Raw genomic sequence first — 21,395 nt, forward strand, 5'->3', positions numbered from 1 at the left:
TGTATTCTGCTTCCGCTGTTGAGAGAGCAATACAATTATGTTTCTTAGATGACCAGCTAACCAATCTTCCACCCAAAAATTGATAACCTCCTAAAGTGCTTTTTCCATCCAATTGAACTCCTCCATAGTTTGAGTCGGAGTATGCCTGAAGAAGGAAACTTTCATTTTCCAGATACCAAATTCCGTGGTTCTTTGTTCCTTTGAGATATCAGAATTTTTTCTTGATAGCCAGAAGATGAGACATCTTAAGATTAATCTGAAATCTAGCACATAGGCATATAGAGAACATGATGTCTGGATGACTTGCAGTAAGGTAGAGAAGTGATCCAATCATTCCCCTATACTTCTTCTAATCAATAGTAACACCTGATGGGTCCGAGAAGATCTTGTGTTCGAAACCCATTGGAACCTATGTAGAGGCATATATAGATGTCCATTGAATACTTTTTTAGAAGTTCAAAAATGTATTTCTACTGGTGAATAAAGATTTCTCTGTTGGTTTTCTGGACTTGGATTCCAATGAAGAAACTTAATTCACGATTCATGCTCATTTGGAATCAACTAACCTTTAGCTTTGTGAAATCAGCAACCATCGTTGAATTCTTGGATCCAAAGATGATGTCGTCAATATAAAATTGGACTAACATGAGATGGTTTCCATTCGATCTTCGGAATAGGGTAGGATCAAGAATTCCTCTTTAAAAACCACAATGCTTCAGAAAATCATTGAGAGTCTCGTACCAGGCGCATGGAGATTGCTTGAGGCCATAAACAACATTTTGAAGTTTGTAACAATAGTTTGGATATGAAAGATTTACAAAAATAGGGGGCTGCTGAAGATACACTTCGATATCCAGTTCACCATTGAGAAAGATACTTTTAACGTCCATTTGGTAAACTTTAAAGCCTTTATGAGCTGCATAAGCGAGAAAGATTCAGATGGATTCAAGACGAGCAACAGGAGAAAAAGTTTCATCGTAATCGAGTCCTTCGATCTGAGTGAATCCTTTGGCCACTAATCTCGCTTTGTTTCTGATTATAACTCCGACGTTGTCGAGATTGTTTCGGAAGACCCATCTTGTGCTAAGAATAGGGTGATCCTTAAGAGGATGGGCAAGAGTTCACACTTCATTTCTATCAAATTCTGCTAACTCTTCTTGCATGACTATAATCCAATCAGCATGTTCTAAGGCTTCCTTGATGGATTTTGGTTCAACCATTGAAATGAATGCCGAGAAGTGACACTCATTTTGGATGTTGGTAGCAGAACGAGTTTGAACACCAGCGGTGAGATTTCTAATGAATTGATTTGGAAGATGATCCTTTGTCCAGATGTGTAATCTCGGAAGTTCTTGTGCAGTGGATGATCCAATATCAATAATGGGGCTATCTTGCTCCCCTTGAACAATTTGACTTTGAGGATGATGCTCCCCCTGAACTTCTAAACCGGATATGTCAACGTCGTCATCGTTCGGAAAGTGAAAGAAGTTAGAATCATCTTCATTGTTGTTCAGATGGGATCAAATTCAGCGAATTGATTTGCTACATCTTGAAATCCATCAACATTTGATTCGAGGGATGGATGATCATTCTCCTCCTTAACCTGAGAAGGTTGAAATGGATCGGTATCAAATGGAGGAATGGTGGGTGTCGGACCAAATTTTTTTTAAGAAATCAGAGTTGTAGCTGACAAGGACGGTCTTGATCGAGATTGCGAGTCAAGAGCAGTTTCTAAAGGTCCGAACATGCTTTCGAAGTCGACATTATAGATGATTTGGGAATTCGGAGACCCTGGAGGTGGACCATCAGACTCCATGATATGAGTTGTAACATGAGTTGGACGAGAGTTCCGAACAAAATTGTCATCAAAAGTGACATTAAAGCTTTCTTCAAGAACACGAGTTCAACGATTAAGAACTCTGTAGGCTTTGGATTTGGCTGAACTTGAGTTGTTTCCATTGCTCAGTATTCCATAACCTCGAATTTGTGAACTTGAGTTGTTTTCATATGTCACGTAACTAGCGTTAGGAGCGAGCTTTAGATCATGCACAAAGTCTTTCTGCCCAGTCATGCACATAGAACAAGGACTATCAATATATCATATTGTATCTTGTTCCGAAGCACAGAGTGCCTGCAAAATCAGTGAGTTTTGGAGTTTTTCAGCTTCGATTTAGACTTAGGGACTTTGGCATGGGCTTTAGACTTGGAATGTGAATTTTGAGCTACTGGCATCTTGGAGGGCTTGTTCTAAGATTCGTTAGGAAAGAAGCAGAATGCAGTGGTCTTTTAATTTACCCAAAAATCATATTCAACCAAAGGTTGTTTGGACATTGCTCTTCTCGGACCAACAATTTTTTGAGATCTTGTAGGAATCATTGTGTTGACAGATGTAACAGATGCGTTTTCAACCTTCTTTACTTTCCACTAAAACTTTTGTTTTGAATCTTTTGATAATTTCTGAACAACAGAGTTCTTAGCAACTTGTTCTTTTCTTGCTGCTTTCGAAGGCACATTTGGTTTCAAAACTTGTTTTGGTTTGAAAATCATGCCATCGGATTTAGCAATAAACACAGAAGAAACTGTCCGAGGAGAGTCAGTTTTCACAGAAGGAGTCTCAACAGTGACCTTTTTCGGATTAAGATTGACAGACTTGGTTTGAACAACCGAACTAGGAGGATCGGATGACCTCTTAAGAATCTTAACAGTCATAAATATATTGTGGTTCCTAGTGGCTGGACTAACTGTTCGAGACACTTTCTTTTCAGATTTCTCAATGAATCTGGAATCTTGCCTAGACCTAATTTCTTTCTTAAGGGCATTCTTAGCTTCAGTCTTAGGGTAAATAATATCTTTCTTATTTAACCAAGGTTTCTTCCGAGAGTCAGATGATGACTTGGAAGTTTGTCCACATGATGGATTGTCGAACTTAGGATTAATTGGCACCAGAGTTGATTTCAAAATCAAATCAGAGTTAGAGATACAAGAGTCGGATGAATCGTCACACATAATTTCTTCATCTATGTCACTATCAAACGACGCCCAAATGAAGTCGGATTTGTAAGAGTCATGTCTAGTTGTCTCGAGAATTATTTCCTCAACAACATAATTGATTGGAGGACCGAAGTTCAGAATTTGAACTCCAGTACAGTTGGTGTCAGGGAATGAATATGAGGACTGATTCAGGTCCAGGGATATCAGAGGCGGAAGAGGCGTGGAATTAGGACATTTAACAATGATAGGATGGAACTCAGGAATCAGAGATTGGAACTAGTCTGAAGTCTCAGGAAGGGGTGACAATGGTGAAACAGGGTTATCCTAATGAGTATGGTTCGGAACATCTCCCATAAACGTTAGATTTTGTAGTTCCTTCAAGGGACGAGCAACATGTTTTGGAAACTTGCTTCTGAGGCCTGGTGCTTTGGACCATGGGTGACGAAAATTATGTTTCATCCGCTCGTTTTCTTCAAGAATATCAATAGAGTTATGCAAAACATCAATTTTGGCATTAAGACGTTTGTTATCAGAAACTAATATATTCCTTTCAAAAAAAGTGATTTCACATTTGTCTTTTAAAATGATACATTCATCTGTAGACATTACAAGCTCTCTCTCTCTAGTGATTCTATCTTAAGCTTGCGATCTTCAAAGTGTAATCTAAGGTGAGTCAGTTCACTATCCATATTCTCACTTACTTCTATCGCAGACTAATAGGCTTTATGAATAACTGTCACATCTGATTGGATTTGGGTTAGATATGGTTCACAAACAGATAAATCAAAATTATTTTTAGTGATCATGGATCTTACCTATTGGATGATGCTTCTGTCGGGTGGATCATAAGTTTCCATGTAGAAACAATTTGGCTCAGCATCGCCATCGTCGTCTTCTGAACCTGAAGATCAGTAGCCTTCGTCACATACGATCGATTTTCTTTCCATAAGACATATGTTCTTTCCAGTATCCTCATCTCCAGAAGACCAATACCCATCAAGATTTCTTGACACTGTGGTAACAAAAGCGTTCTCATTTACTGCCAGCTCTTGGGCTCTACGAGCATAGTATGCAGAATATTTTACCATCGTTATTTGAGAGGTTTCAGCGAAACAATATTTTTTCAAAATGGTTACCGAGGCCATATTTATGACAAAATATCTTCATTTTGACTGATCTGGAATTTCTTGGGATTCCGAGGAGTGATTTGGGATGTTGGGTCGGTATGCAGTTGGGTTTTCTGAAGGTTTAGGAAGTGGTTGAGGATTATTTTGATGAGGGCCATGAAATTGGTTTGGATAAGGTTTATGACTGGGATTCTAGGGGCGTTTGTATTTCATGGACAATAGTGTGAATTCTTGTTCAAAACAAAGTTCGGACTCAGCTGGATCAAGATCATGATTTTCTTCAAATGAATGGTTTGGAACAGGTGGAGTAGGTGGGGTAGGAATTGTTGGTTGAACATGCGAAATAGGTGGAATAGTTCCAAAATGATCTGACATAGTTGGGCCCAGAATTATTGGGTTAACACAACTAACCAAGGCAAGAGGACCTCCTGACAATTCTCTTAATGTTTGAGCAACGTTAGATTCGTTGCCTTGTAGTTCGTGAAATAGTTGATAAAGCTTCAGTTTCTTCATATATCTGTTACTCCGAAGACATGACTTGACGTTCCCCCAGCCTTTTCTGAGGCTATTGATAAACTTCAGATTGTACTCGGGAGGATGAATCGTCACACATAATTTGTTGATCTACGTCACTATTCCATGTGCAGTCATATTGTTTACAACAATTTTGTACCTATTTGAAGCCGAGGCTACAGATTCACCTGGAGTTGTGGTGAAGGTATCAAAATCATTGCCAACCGCAGTCAGACACTTATCCTTCATGTTCTCGGACCCTTCGAACAAGTCCTGAAGAGTGTCCCAAATCTCTTTTGAAGATTTGCACAACTTAATGTGCTCAAATAGAGATGGAGGAACACCAAACACCATCTCTGAAAATGAAATATGGTCTACATGAAGCTTTTCAATGTCTGAGGCAGTAAGAGGTGTTAAACGTTGTTCTTCTTGGCCCATGAGAGTAGCAGCATCATCTCTCACCATTTGTCTCACTGGAACATGAGGACCTTCTTTCACAGATCTCCATATTTCTTCACATTTTTCCTTACCAAGTAAAAATCTTTCCATCCGAACTTTTCGGTAATCATACTCTTCAACAACTAGAAATGGGTCACGGGAAAGGCAACCCATGCTATTTTCTATTTGCATTGAATACATTTGTTGAGTTTGATTAGGACCAACCATTGAAGTTAAACTATTGGAGCAGAAGAGGTATATAGAATAACTTTTATCCTGAACACATAAATGATTGAGATACCAAGGTAATCTCATATCAACTATAATATGTTCGTATAGATTCAAAGGACAACCACTCAAGCTCTGATACCAATTGAAAGTGCTAGATTTAGTGTGCGGACAAGGTTTGAAAACTCAAACCTTGAATTAACTTAAGATCAATGTCTGTTGCTAATATTTTCGTCTAGTCAAGTCTGGTAAACCAGTCTTTATTTTGAAGTATAAAGATCAACAAAGTATTCAAAAAAATATTTAAGTAAAGTAAAGTGAGTATGAGCAAAGTAAAGACAACTTAAGAACAAGAAGAATGATGGTGAAAGAGATTTGACTTGCAAGAGATTTCGAATTTTGATGTCAAGAAAATATTGCTACTTCCAGGTTACAATGTATGAAAGATCATCACCTTAAATAGTAAAGGAGTGACATAGTACAAATCGTGAAAATTCTATGGACTAGATAAAACTGAGAACTTGACAAATCTGACACACAAGATTTACTTGATTTTGTCCTATGAACTATTCACTCAATAAAATTACAAGGAGCATTTAATGCTTGTACAAAATCTATCACATCAGTAAACTACGAATGTCTCGTAAATGTATTCATCTCGGAAGAAGACTGACTTTAGAACTTTTCATATCTCGAATTCCACTTGATTTCGGATCTGGTTTGGCTCGGATTGCTGGACGTTCACTTTTATGTATCAACACTCGGAACCTAAAGGATTAAGGGCTTTCCTTGTACATTGTTGTGCGCTTGCACTAACTTTTACTTATTATTTGTCCATTTCTACATTTATTCTACTCTTATACTTTAGTTGTTTAATTACAACCTCAAGATACTCGGTGGTATCTTGGCCCATTTTGAATATCTTATGACTTATTAGTTCATTCAATGAGTTTACAACTTTCACTCTATTTTTGTCCCAATTTACAAGTATATACATACTTATATATTGGGCTAAACCAACATTTTTATGTCGAGTTTTTTTATAACAAACAAAAACATTATTGTCTTATTCCTAAGATCTTGTGCATATCCAAGATCGACGACATATTTCTAGATCTTCAGCAATTCATAATATACTTTCTTAAAATCTTTACATAAACATCACACACCACACTTACTAATTTGGTTGCTAAATTAGTTTATCAATTCTTTTACCAAAACAATTTGGCACCATTTGTGGGACAAGTGGTGTTATTACTTTTTTCTTAAGATTGTTACAAATATCAAGCATTGTTCCATCTATTTCCACCGGTCAAAACTGTAACGTCCCAAAATTTATAACCAAAAATTTTGATTTTTGTATTAATGAAACCATCAACCAAACATATTTATAGAATCATAAAGAAATCTAAAGTATATAAACAATCATCCAAAATACATCAGAGTCAATAGGGCAGAAAATCATGGTGTGTGCGATGGGATCATCCCGAGCTCTTCCCCTTCGCACCGGAAGTACCTAAAACATAAACTGAAAACCGTAAGCACAAAGCTTAGTGAGTTTCCCCATCATACCCCATTCAATACATATAATGGTCCTCTCCCAACATCCATCGGGCCCATGCGGACACCGAGCCCCATCCGGTACAGATCTAATCGTATCATGCAATGGGCCCGACCCAACACACTTATCAGGACCCGCCTAGCATCGGGCTCCTCCCAGCATACATACATACACTTACAACACATGCAAGAGTGACACAGACAGCTAGCATACTAGGAATAATAATCTATGGGCTGATATTGGTGCCTTCGACCCGCTAAACACGGTGAGGAGACTCACCTCAATCAACTGATGAACCGACATACACTCGCAGGAGGCTACTACGATGGCTTCGCACTGAACACATACAAACTAGCTCTATGAAATAATCAGGGTAATAACCACCAATAAAGGCATGAATCATAATCCTTCTTATAAATGGTAAAAGATCATTCTACCCTTCTTATCCTAGGCCCAAAAAGCCATGGCCCAAACCCAATCGACCTCAGGCCCAAGAAATAACCCAAAAGGATTTCTGGTGAGTACGCCCTACGTACGACTAGTTATGCCCCACATACTAATTTGCATCAAAATAGTCGAGAACCTAGACACGTACGCTCAACGTAAGCTTGCGTACGCCCGACATACGCTCCAGTTAGCCAAAATGCCATTAAGCACTTATTTCTTTAAGTCCAAACGTCCAAATTACAGATCTAGGTCTTGGGGAATGTCTTAAATGCGAAAGTGACTAACTTGATGCCTTTGCATGGCGCATTGAGACTCAAACCCTAGATTTAGCATTCTACTTTCACCAAATGAGCATTAACCCATGCGTGGCTGATCTACAACCATCAAGATGCAAACTTTATGGACTAGGGACCTCAGAAACATCAAGAGGAGCAACCCAAAACTTTTGGAGTGATATTTACTCACTAGAACTCATTCATGGAACCAAAAGATGACCAAAACCTTACTAGATCTAGATCTAAGCATAGAACAACCAAGGTCAAGACTTTATACCTCTATGAAGCTGAGATATGTGAGTAAACTTTGGAATCACAAGCTCCAACTTGATCAAGGCTCCTTCACGAAGCTTCTTCTTCTTCAAGATTCACTAAACACCCACCAAAATACACACACAAGGATCAAATCTCTCTAAATGAGTTAGGGTTTTGAAATGAGGCTCAAAGGGGCAATGGAGGCTGGTCATGAGAGAACCTTGGGGCATAATTTTGTTTAAATAGATTCCAAACCCTAAAAATAGGTTTGTCTCCTGACCATGTACGTCCAACGTACTTGGACTTATGCCCAACGTACGCACACAACCTCCATTTTTCATTTAATGCCATTTGGGACCAATTTTGCAAATAATTTTCATACCAAGGGTCAAAATGTAAAATACCATGAATTGAGTGTTACAAATCTCCCCCACTTAAACTAGACGTCGTCCTCGAAGTCTGCTGTCACAAATAACTCTTGATACCATCATCTCATCTTCAGGCTCCCACGTCCACTCTGAACCCTTTCGGTGATGCCGTTGCACCTTCACGAGATCCATAACCTTGCTTCGCAAAGTCTTCGTCCTCATGTCAAGGATTGTCACTGGTCTCTCTACATAATTCAAGAGATCATCCACCTGAATGTCCTCTAATGGGACCACTGCGGAATCGTCAACCAAGCATTTCCACAACTAGGAAACATGAAATGTGTTGTAAATCTGACTAAGTTGCTTGGGTAAATCCAAACAATACGCAACCCTGCCCACCCGGGCTAAAACACAGAAAGGACCAATATACCGGGGGCCCAGCTTACCTCGCTTCCTAAATCGGATGTCACCTTTCCAATGTGACACATTTAGGAGTAACATGTCCCCAACTTGGAACTCTAAGTCTGATCAGTGTCTATTAGTGTAGCTCTTCTGTCGACTCTGCGATGTCTGAAGTCTGCCACAAACCTACTAAATCTGTTCCGTCATTTTGAGTACCACCTCCGTACTCCCCAGAACTCGTTGACCGACCTCACCCCAACATATCAGGGTCCTACACTTCCTCCCATAGAGCATCTCAAAACGAGGTCGATTAATGCTAGCGTGATAACTGTTGTTATACGAAAACTCCGCTAAAGGGAGATACGTATCCCAACTCCCGCCAAAATCAAGTACATATGCCCGAAGCATATCCCCCAATGTTTGGAAAGTCTGCTCGCTCTAACCATCACTCTGCGGGTGGAAAGTCATGCTAAAATGCAGACGAGTACTCAAATCCTCATGGAATCTCTTCAAAAACCTGGAAGTAAACCGAACATCCCTATCAGAAACCACCAAAACCGACACCTCACGTCGTGCCACAACCTCCATAATATAGATGTTGGCTAGCTTCTCAGCCGAGAAACTCTCCTGGATAAAGTGTGCGCTCTTGCTCAATCAATCCACAATAACCCATATGGAATCCACTCCGCGCGTCGCCCGTGGTAACTTTGTGATAAAATCCATCGTAATCTCTTCCCATTTCCAAACGGGAACACCCAACGACTCCATTTTGTTGTGCGGTCGCTGATGCTCAGCCTTGACTTTACTATAAGTCAAGCACCTCTCCAAATACCAAGCCACATCCCGCTTCATGCATGGCCACTAATAGTCAAGTTGGGGATCTCAATACATTTTCGTTTCTTCAAGATGAATAGAGAACCACGACTTGTGCGCCTCCTCCATCAAAACCTGACGTGCAACACCCCAATATGGAACCCATGCCCTCCGATGAAGAGTCAATAAACCTCAACTATCATATTCAAAGGAGGACACATTACCCACTATACGCTCTCTCTTCCGGTACTCCTCTTTCATAGCCTCGACCTATGCTTTCCGAATTTGCTCCAGAAGTAGAGTAATCACGGTCATCCTAAGACACACACCCATGATTGGAGCGGTAGCTGCCTTGCGGCTGAGAGTGTCGGCCACCACATTGACCTTCCTCAGGTGCTAAAGGATCTCGCAATCGTAATACTTTAGCACATCCAACCACCTACGCTGCCTCATGTTCAGATCCGACTGATCCATCAAATACCTCAGACTCTTGTGATCCATGTAAACAGTACAGTGTACCCCATAGAGGTAATGTCGCCAAATCTTGAAGGAAAAAACCATAGCCCCCAACTCCAAATCATGCATAGGATAGTTCTCCTTATCAGGCTCCAGCTGCCTCGAAGCGTATGCAATCACATGACCCCGCTGCATCAACACTACACCAAATCCCGTCATTGACGCATGACAATATACTACAAAATTATCGACGCCTTCAGACAGGCATAGGATCAGATCCTAACACAACCTCTGTCTCAGAATCTCAAAAGTTGCCTGCTGCTTAGGCCCCCATCAAAAAGTGACAATATTCTTCATCTACCCGGTCAAAGGAACCGCTATCTTGGAGAAATCCTGAATGTCTCTAATAGTAACCTGCCAACCCAAGGAAACTCCGAATAAACACAATAAAAAATGGAGAACTTAACATACAACTTCTCCCTCCTCAAAGTCTCCAACACCTCTCTCAGATGCTCCTCATGCTGCTCCTGAGTCTTGGAATTTGACCAGGATGTTATCAATAAACATAATCACAGACCGATCCATCGTAGGTATGCATACACAGTTCATGAGATCCATGAACGCAGCTAGAGCATTGGTGAGGCCAAAGGGAATCACCACGAACTCGTAATGACCGTAACGAGTTCAAAAGGCCGTCTTCTGCATATCCTCATCTTTGACCCTCATGTGATGATAACCCGAACGTAAATCAATGATAGAAAACAAAGATGCACCCTGAAGCTAGTCAAATAAATCGTCGATCCTCGGGAGTGGATAACGGTTCTTCATTGTTAGCTTGTTCAGCTCCCGGTAGTCGATACACATCCGATGCGACCCAACCATTTTTTTCACAAACAAGATCGATGCTCCCCATGGTGAACTATTCAGCCGAATAAATCCCTTGTCTAACAGTTCCTACAGCTATGCAAACAACTCTTGCATCTCCGGGGGTGCTAACCGATATGGTGCTTTGGCTATCAGAGCCGCACATGGAACCAAGTCAATCTGAAACTCTACCTCCCTCTCCGGAGGCAGCCCAGGAAAATCCTCCGGGAAAACATCCGGTTATTCCTGAATAATCGATACATCGCCCACAGTCCCCTTACCCACCTCCTGGGTATCCATCACATAAGCCACAAATCCAAAACACGCCTGCTGAAGATAATACATGGCCACTTGCTGCCGAACCGAGAGTCGGTCCACACTGAACACCCTCTACCTAAATCACCAACTCTCTCCCACTTGGGGTACGAATATGTACCAACTGTTTCTCATAATCAGTCGTTGCCCCAATGGGGCTCAACCAATCCATCCCCTAATAACCTTTCTCTCGTGCAGGGGAATGGGAACCAGATCGATCGGGTATCGCTCACTAAACAACTTCGAGGTGCACCCCCGATGAACCCTCAATACTCATACAAGACGATTGTCATTAATCTCAACCTATAATGGATAATCCACCTCCCCTGGAGCATCGACAAACCTCTTGATGAGCGCAAGAGATACAAAGGATCGGGTAGCCCCCAAATCAAACAAAACCGGACCGGAGATTCCGTTCACTAGGAATGACCCTAAAAGCAAAACACAGAGATAAGCAGGAAAATTAAAATAAATAAAGAGATAAGGAAAAGATATATACCTGTCACCACATCTGGTGCTACACGAGCATCCTCACCTGTTAGCTTTAATGCCCTGCTCCTCATAACAGGTGCCTCCGCCTTCCCTGGCGGCCATTTATGATCCTTAAGGTCGCCGGAGCGGGTGCTGCAACTGGTCCTATCGCTGCTAAACTTGGGAAGTTGGACTTCTTATGGCCCTTCCAATTGAAATGGAAGCAAATTAGATCAGATACCTAGGTGGTGGTGGTGGCAGTGCAATCCCTGCTGTAGTGACCCGTCTTTCCGCACTTAAAGCAGCTAGAACCACCCATCTACAAGCTCCATCATCCTCCCTGCCGCACTTGCGGCAGTGGTCCCGACCCTATTGGCCCCTTGATCTCGAATCAAAAACCTTGGGCCTCTTACCAGAACGCTCTGAACCCTAAACTTGATCCGACTTCTTTTTTTTCTCCATCTCCAGGTCAATCTCCCTCTCTCTGGCTCTTGCCACCATGTCATCTAGTGTCTTGAAAGTGGATATAATCACAACTGTCTGATATCATGCATCTACATATCATGATATCTTGCGCTCTTCATCTCCTCTTCCGGCACACACTGCAGAACCAATAAATCCCTCTCGCGAAACATAACGGTGATCTCCGCCACCGTCTCAGTAGTCTGGCGAAGGTCTTGAAACTCCCTCGCCAACTGATTAACCTCAATCATAGGCGCGAACTCAGCCTGAAACCTCTTCACAAAATCCTCCCCATTCATCGACTTAACCGTCTCACCTCCCAAGGCATGACCAACCTCCTTCCACCAATCACGAGCTCTGTCTTTCAGAAGACAGGATATAAGTCTAACCTTCGACCCCTCATGGAAGCAACTAGTATGGAAGGTGTTTGTGACATCCGCTAACCAACGCATGCTTGCAATAGGGTCCTTCTTCCTAAATAACTATGGAGCCCCACATACCTAAAACTCTCAGAAAGTCAAGGAGCGAGCTCCCATCATCACCACCATCTCAGAACGAAAAGCGCCCAAGTTCTCATCCATAATTTTCATCTGTTGGGTATTATTGTGTTGCGTCATGGGCTTGTTTTGTATATCCGGATTGGGCCTGTCCATCCGTGATTATCTAGTAGGGTTATACTATAAATAGTGCATGCATGTATGCATTAGAAAAGGTGGTGATTATCGTTGATTATTGTTTTGTAACCCTAAGCACCTCTACAGTCGAAGTTCTTAATAGAGCTCTTCTGAGGTGTTGAAGTTTTAATCATACGACATATTCAAAGCCATTCTTGTGTTCATAATTACGTTCTTAATTGTTTTGCCTGCATAGAATCTATCGATCCTAGTAGAACTTTGTTCTAACAATTGGTATCAGAGCAAGAGACTGTGTGATCAATACACATTCCTTCTGTGTTAAGAATTTTTTAGGGTTTCCGCTTTTATCAAATATAAAAGAAGCCGTCTTCTTCCTGTCGATGGTAACTCTGTTTCTGATAAAACCCTAATCTCAAGTTTACAGGTCTGATTCTAGCGGCTCACCATGTCTCACGAAGATTCTCAAACAAATCCCATCAACATCTCTAACAGCATTGGATCCACTACCAGGATTCCCATTCTTTACACTCAAGACTATGATGTATGGGCGCATCACTTTGAAGATTATGTGGTCGAATCTGAAGATAATGGTTATCTCATCTGGGAAGCCATCACGCTTGGGCCGTTTGTTCATTCGGGAACGAACACGACTGTTAAGAACCAAAAAGAGTATAACAAGCTGGTGGCGGACGTAGACAAGATGCCACAAGATGAGAAGGACAAGTTGTTGTGTAATGTGAAGGCCATGAGAATGATCAGATTCACCTTGCAATCTGACACTTTTCGGTTAGTTGGTTCATGCATGACGGCCAAAGAAATATGGGATAGGTTGAAAGAACTTTACTCAACCGATGAAGATCTAGAACACTCTATTCAAACCTTCCTGCTCTCAGAATTTGGAGTTTTCGAACAGAAACCAGAAGAAAAACTGATACAAACTTTCGATCGGTTCAATCATCTCCTAAGTAAGATGATCAAACATGGAATAGAAAGAAAGCTGATCGAGCAGAAGGTAACCTTCATGAACAGTCCGAGACCAGAATGGATGGCTGTGGTTTCAACAGTGAAAGCACATGAACAGTTTAAATCTTACTCACTAGCGAAACTTATGGGAATACTTAAGTCCCATGAGAATGTGGTAACCAAGGAGGCGAAGGTAGTTTCGGGTGTAGGATCGTTGGCCCTTGTCTCAAAAAGAAAAAGTACTGCAGAAGAAGAAGAGGAGTCGGATATGTATGAGTGTGACCTTACAAGCGAAGAATATGCTATGATGGTCACCAATCCAAAAAAGTTTGCACGAAGAAAATTTCCTGTCAATAAGAACCGAAACTGGCAGGGAAGTTACAGTTCTGAGAAGGTGAAGGATGAAGCGAATAATTCTTCTCAAAAGGATGAAGACAAAAAGGAGAGCAAGCTTGCAGGAGACTCAGGGTTCGATTACAATTATTGTCACGGCAAGAACCACTTTGCCAAAGATTGCATGCTGAGGAAGATGGCTGAGAAAAGAGATGGTGAAGACGATGAGGCGTACTACATGCGCAAGTTGGAAGAGATCAAGAAAAAGAAGGCAACTAACAGTTCTATGAATGCCTTGATTGTGCAGGAGAATGCAGATGAAGATGAGTTCGGTGGAGTTGAAGTTTGGTCAACCGATTCTGAGGATGAAGAGGTGAGAAAGCTAACTCATGGAAGAGCGTATGTGGCAAAGGAAGCAGGTTCAGCTGGAAGATGTTTGATGGTCACAGCAGGTGGATCAACCGAAAGTGCCAGTAAGGAACCGAACCTAACTGAGGACAAATGCTTTGCAGCCAAGCCCGTGAGCGAGAAGATCAACGACTATGATCGGCTGATCAAAAAGGTACCATCCATCTTGAATCAGTTAAAGTTCCGGTAACAGATTATGAAGAAGAATTAACTGAATTAAAATTTAAATTTTCTAACTTAAGTGTAAGTCTCATGCAAACTCGCTTAGCGAATTCTAACCTAACTGACCAACTCAGCAGGGTGTCTTCAAAGAGTGGGGAGAGAAGGATGTGGATTGAGCTGAAGGAGTCGGAGTTAAATAGGGCTAGGGATGAAAGTATTTATTTGCAACGAGACAATTTAAAATTTTTGAAACAAAGGAATGTTTTTTGTTTAATTGCAAAGCGCTTATATACTAATATTACTCAATTGCATTTAAATTGTGAAATAGGGAAAAAGATTCATAAAATGATTTTACCCTTCCTTGAATTTAAGGAGGATGAATTCATTGCTGAATGTGAATCAATTGTGTCCTCAGAAGAGACATCCATCCATTACAAAATCGGACTGGACAAAATAGAGACCTTCATTGACTCTAAGGAACATAAATGTATGCTCAAAAATCTTTTAGACGAAAATGATAGGTTAAAAATTAAGTCCGAAACCATTCAATCATTCGACTCATCGAATGTTAAATTATTTTCAGAAAATAAAATGAACTTAGAAAATACGTTTGAATTTGATGAGGAAAGTGAGATGAGCGAAATCTCAGTAGAAGATGTAGTTGATTGCTCTGAGTTTGTGAAGAGCGAAACCCAGAATGAGAAACCTCTCATATCTGAAAATTCGGTTGAATTCGCTCTCCTGTCGAAAGCCAAGCCACAGAAACTCAAAGAGAAAGCTATGGTTTATCAAAAGCTTCAAACTGTGCCGAATAAGGTCTATGCTGTTCCAAGAGTCACTGCAAGACAAACAGCAGAATTGAAAATCCTGGTCGACGAAGACAATGCTGAAGGATGCGATGATTACTTCTGGTCAGCCCCTATTGACAATGCAGATGAAACCATAGGCTTATCTGAGCAAACTTCATGGAGGGTTAAAGGAAGATACGTGGCTGAACCCATCAACAAGCCCTTGAGTTTCGACAAACCAAGCACAAGTGGAACAAAAGAAATCCCTGAAGAACCAATGAAAGAACCGATTGTTCCAACTAAGACAACCGAAACTCAAAAGGAGAAGCCAAAGGCTAGTTTCAATATCCACAAATCTCAGAAGGAGTTAGCCGAACAGAAACGCCAAAGAAATCAAAGATACATGAAAAATCTGAATGAGTGAAAACGTCATTGGCAGTCTCAAAATCCCAACTACGTACCTCATAAGAAAGAATCAATTGACAAAGGAAAGGAAAAGCTAAAAGGAAAAGAAAATTTCAGTCAAAATTCGTACTATTACAAAACTAGCGCGCAGAACCGAACGTCTACTTTCGGTCCAAACGTCAAGACTAACAACCGAACGTCTACTTTCGGTTCCGACACCGACATTCAGAATCGAAAGTCAAGTTTCGGTCCCAATATTGGTTTCGGTCCTTCCCACTCACAAAGCAAATCAAATTCACTGAAGGACATCAAAGGAAAGGGAAAGCTTGATTCTGATTCTAATTTCAATGATAAGAAAAAGTCAGCTAAGCCTAGGATTCATAAGAAAACACCAAAACCATCTAACAACACATCATCGAAAACACCAAAAATTAAACAAGATAAAACTAAAATCAGGGTGTACACCATCAAAAGAAAAGATCAATCAACTCTAATAAAAAGAACTTATTTGGTTGATATTTCTACTGCAATTCCTTTTTCTGTGAAAGACTCACCAGGACCCAAGAAACTTTGGGTTCCTAAATCTGCTTGAATTTGCAGGTGATAAGTGATGAGCAGTTCGATGATGAATGGTATATAGACAGTGGCTGCTCGCGTCACATGACAGGAAGGAAGGAAGAGCTGAGGGAGTTTCGGTCCCTAAAGGATGGTGGATGTGTGAAGTATGGCAATAAATAATTGAGAAGGTTTCATTTGATGATTCGAAAAGTAGCGTATGTGGAGGGATTGCAGCATAACCTCATCAGTGTGTCACAATTAGTTGTGGGAACAGGTTTGAAGGTTTCATTTGATGATGAGGGCTCAGAAATAATTGAGAAGCAATCTAAAAAGGTTCTGTTGAAGTCAGAACGCAAGGGAGAGATGTATCCTTTAAATCTCAACCCAATTTGAGGAAAACCAGCAATATGTCTGCTATCAAAGGCGAACACTGATGAAAGCTGGTTGTGGCATCGACGTCTATCGCACCTGAACTTCAAAGACATTAGTAAGTTAGTGCTTGGTGATCATGTTCGAGGCCTTCCTCTTCTCAAATTTGATAAGGAACATCTATGTGCATCGTGTGATATGGGCAAACAAAGCAGAAAGAGCCATCCCACACGAATCAATACAAAGATTGTTGAAGCTCTTGAACTTCTGCATATTGACTTATGTGGACCTTCGGCTATCGAAAGCTTCGGTGGTAGTAAGTTCATTCTTGTCATAGTAGATGATTTTTCACGCTTCACCTGGGTTTTCTTTCTTAAACAGAAATCAGATGCAACTCCCAAGTTGAAGACGTTCATCAAGCAAGTGGAAGTGCAGCTGCGAAAGACAGTAAGGAATATCAGAAGTGATAATGGGCTGGAATTTAAGAATAAAGATTTTGAGGATTTTCTGGCTGACAAGGGGATATCTCATAACTTTTCGGCCCCTTATACTCCACAACAGAATGGGATTGTTGAAAGACGAAACCGTTCTTTATGTGAAGCAGCCAGGACCATGCTAAGCTTTTCTTCTCTTCCACTGTACTTCTGGGCTGATGCTGTTGCAACCGCTTGTTACACTCAGAACCGATCCTTGCTCAACAAAATATTCTCAATCACTCCATATGAGATCTTGAACAATCAAAAGCCTAACGTCAAATTTTTCCACGTGCTTGGTTCCAGGTGTTTCATCTTTAATTCAAAAGAGAACTGAAACAAGTCTGATGTCAAAGCAGATGAGGGAATTTTTCTTGGTTATTCACTCACTTCAAAAGCATACAGAGTTTAAAACAAACGCTCCAAACGAATTGAAGAAACATATTACGTAACCTTTGACGATAATTACATGAAGAAAGTTCAATGGAGCGAAAGTGCCTTAGGAGAAATATTTCCTGAATCAGGACAAGTCTCGGTTCCAATATCCAACTTGTTTGAAGAGTACATTCGGCTATTTGATGAACCAGAGAAAGCAGCACACTTAGAGGCGAAAGCAGCAGACAACAAAATCGACAATCTCAAAAAGATCATAGATGAAGCTGCCAAAGAAATAGAAAGTGAACCTCCTAAACCAACAGGTGGTCAACCCTCCACTGACTTTCCAAACAACGGCTCATTGTTCAAGGGGGAGAGTTCATCAGCACCTAAGACAACTGAAATGTCTTTCGAGGGGGAGAATCCAATTCCATCCCCAACTCATAAAGGTCCAGGCGAGGGGGAGCATACAACTCCAAACCCACCCAATAATAGTCCAATCGAGGGGGAGAATCCGACTCCCACAGAGGATGAAAACTCTGATCCTGACACAGGTTACACTTCGCTAGTCGAGGGGGAGAAAGAGAATACAACTGACGAAGGTGATCAATCAGAACTTGAAGAGGAAGTAAATGAAGAGTTGGATCCAGCCTATGACCCAAATTATCCTCCTTTAGTGAAATGGACCAAGGATCATCCAAAAGAACAAATTATTGGTGAATCATCTGAGAAAGTTCTCAATCGTTCTCAATTGAAAGCGAAACAAATTGCATTATTCTCTAAAGTTGAATTCTGTATGTTTAATTCGTTTGTCTCCAAAGTCGAACCGAAAACAGTTAATGCTGCACTTGATCATTCTGATTGGGTACAAGCAATGCAAGATGAGCTCCATGAGTTCGAACGCAATCGAGTTTGGAGGCTGATTCCCACACCAAAGGATGCTTCAGTGGTTGGCTTGAAATGGGTCTTCAGGAATAAATTGGACAAAGAGGGGAACGTTATTAGAAACAACGCTCGGTTGGTAGTAAAAGGATATTGCCAAGAGGAAGGGATAGACTATGACGAAACCTTCGCTCCTGTAGCAAGGTTGGAATCTGTTAGAATTTTTCTGGCATATACTGCTCATAAAAACTTTGAAGTTTTCCAAATGGACGTGAAATGCGCTTTATTGAATGGAGAACTAGAAGAAACAGTGTATGTTGAGCAACCACACAGGTTCGTGAACGAGAAGTTCCCTGATCATTGCTATGTGCTGGATAAAGCTGTATATGGTTTGAAGCAAGCACCAAGGGCCTGGTATGAAACTTTAACTCGCTTTCTGAAAATGTCGAAATTTAAGCAAGGTTCGGTTGACCCAACCTTCTTCCGAAAGAAAGAAGGCGAACATCTAATGATAGTTCAAATTTATGTCGATGACATCATCTTCAGCTCCACGAATCCTAGCTTAACGGCTGAATTCAGGAAGTTGATGGAGACTAAATTTGAAATGAGCGCAATGGGTCCGATTAATTTTTTCCTTGGTTTGAATATTAGAGAGGGACCAGAAGGTATATTTATCAACCAGGAGGCCTACACAAAGAACTTGCTGGCAAAATTCGGTATGACGGGAGATTCGAAAGTGAAGGTTCCTATGGCATTTGGCACTAAGTTAACACCTTCTCTGGAAAAACCTGATGTTGACATAACACTATATCAACAAATGATAGGGTCCCTTATGTATCTAACAGCTAGTAGACCGGACATTATGTTTTCTGTTTGTTATTGTGCCAGGTTTCAAGCTAATCCAAGAGAACCTCACATGGTGGCAGTGAAAAATATTTTTCGTTACCTGAAGCGAACCTCATCTCTCGGTCTCTGGTACTCTGCTAGATCTGGATTCTTTATTCAAGCTTTATCTGATGTTGATCTTGGAGGATGTGGTCTGGACCGAAAGAGCACTACAGGTGGATGCCAATTCCTTGACGGTAAACTTGTTAGCTGGCAGTCCAAGAAGCAAACCTGTGTGTCACTTTCAACAGCCGAAGCTGAGTATATAGCTGCAGCATCTTGTACTTCTCAAGTAATTTGGATTCAAAGTCAACTAAGAGATTATGGGCTAAGTATGAAGAAGATTCCTCTCTATTGTGACTCAGAAAGTGCAATATGAATATGTCACAATCCAGTGCAACACTCAAAAACTAAGCATATTGCACTTAGATATCATTTTATCAAGGACTATGTAGAAGATGGGAACGTGGAAGTACATTTCGTTCGGTCCTCTGATCAACTGGCTGACATATTCACTAAAGCCTTACCTGAAGCGAGTTTCAATAAAATTTTACAAGGCTTGGGAATGATGGAAGCAGAGTCGGTACCAAATGCTCAAATCTCTCACTAAAAATTAGACAAGCGAAATAGAGGGAACGCTCGGTCTATTTCGGTTCCAGATTTTTCGGGAACCGAAATGAACCGAACGCTCGGTCTATTTCAGCTCCATAATTTTCGGGAACCGAAATGAACTGAACGCTCGGTCTATTTCGGCTCTGGAATTTTAAGGAACCGAAATGAACCGAACGCTCGACTTATTTCACTTCATTCTTTTAAGATAAGGTTTTGGTTGTACATTTTGTTTATTCTTTTAATTTTTTTTAAGTGTGTTTTGTGCTACTTTATTTTTATTGTTTTATTTTTTTTTCAGATCCAAAAATATTTTATCTTTCTGTTTTTATTATTTTTCAGAAAATTTCAAAACTCCAAAAATATTTTTCTAATCGTTTTTATTATTTTTTTTGTTTTGTTTGTGTGGTGTGTTTGTTTGCTTGTTCTTCTAATTAGGTCACAATTATACCAGTACAACAGATTTTGGAGCTTAGGAAGGTATGATTCTTTCAATATGAACTAGTTAAGGGTCCCTAGAAGCATGCTGCTGCATGTTGACCGAAGCCTCTACGACTAAGAGCAAAGCCTTAATGATTCGATCTATACCTATCGTTTCTTCTCAATCAGGCTGTTAAAATCAACTCAAGTCAAGAGCTACCTTACTCTCCTTAAATGAGTTAAGAGTTTTTCTGCTTTGTCATGTTTTTATAGCAAAAGGTACTTTCGGTTCTTTAACCACCCTCCTTACATTCTCCATCAACTTTCGGTTCACCACTGTAACCCTTGAGACTCTCGATCTTTACCACTGAGGTTTATGGTTGCATAAAATCTGTGTTTGTGATCTTAGATACGTACACCACGTGCTGAGTGAAACCCAAAAATCAACACCTACAATGAATTGACGGTGAATCATTATATTCAAGATCTTACTTGTTACCTAATGAAATCTCATTTTATTTTTTGAGTGGTCTTTTGTGAAATTGTCTAACACCAAGGCTTTTCTTCCCTAAAAGATCCAGTTTGTTTTTGTTTTTGAGATTTCTATCATATCTTAAGTCACTATAAATTATATCCAACCTACTTTTTCAACAGATCACAATGGTCTCACAAGTACTTCTTCCAACGTTCGGTCTTATGTTAAGAATCGACGTTCGGTTGAAGATAAGCTACCCTTAACCTATAATTTAAAAGAAGTCTTTCAATGTTTCTCTACAAACACTTGATCGTATCTTCTCAGGAATCCACACAAGCACTTCAAGTCTCTCTTGACTTTGAAGGGAGCGATTCTTGTCTGGAATCATCTGCTTTATGTCTTTTAATAGACATCACTCACATCCAATACACATTTTGCTTTATTTCTTTATCTTTTGTCACCCTATTGCACGGAAATTTTTATTTTCCAACATTCTGGTTGATGTTGGTTCGATTTTTGTTTACCTTTTGGAGCAACAGGGGTTATCCTAAATTTTGAAGCGAAGCTAAATTTCAAACGACGAATAGAGGATAAGCTTTTGGGTGCGTGAATTTGAACGGTCTCTAAACCCACGCGTGCTGACGTATACCTGGGAGAAACCACCCTGTC

This window comes from Lactuca virosa, chromosome 7 (assembly GCF_052849685.1).
Source record: "Lactuca virosa cultivar CGN04683 chromosome 7, Lactuca_virosa_CGN04683_v6, whole genome shotgun sequence".
Classification (NCBI taxonomy): domain Eukaryota; kingdom Viridiplantae; phylum Streptophyta; class Magnoliopsida; order Asterales; family Asteraceae; genus Lactuca; species Lactuca virosa.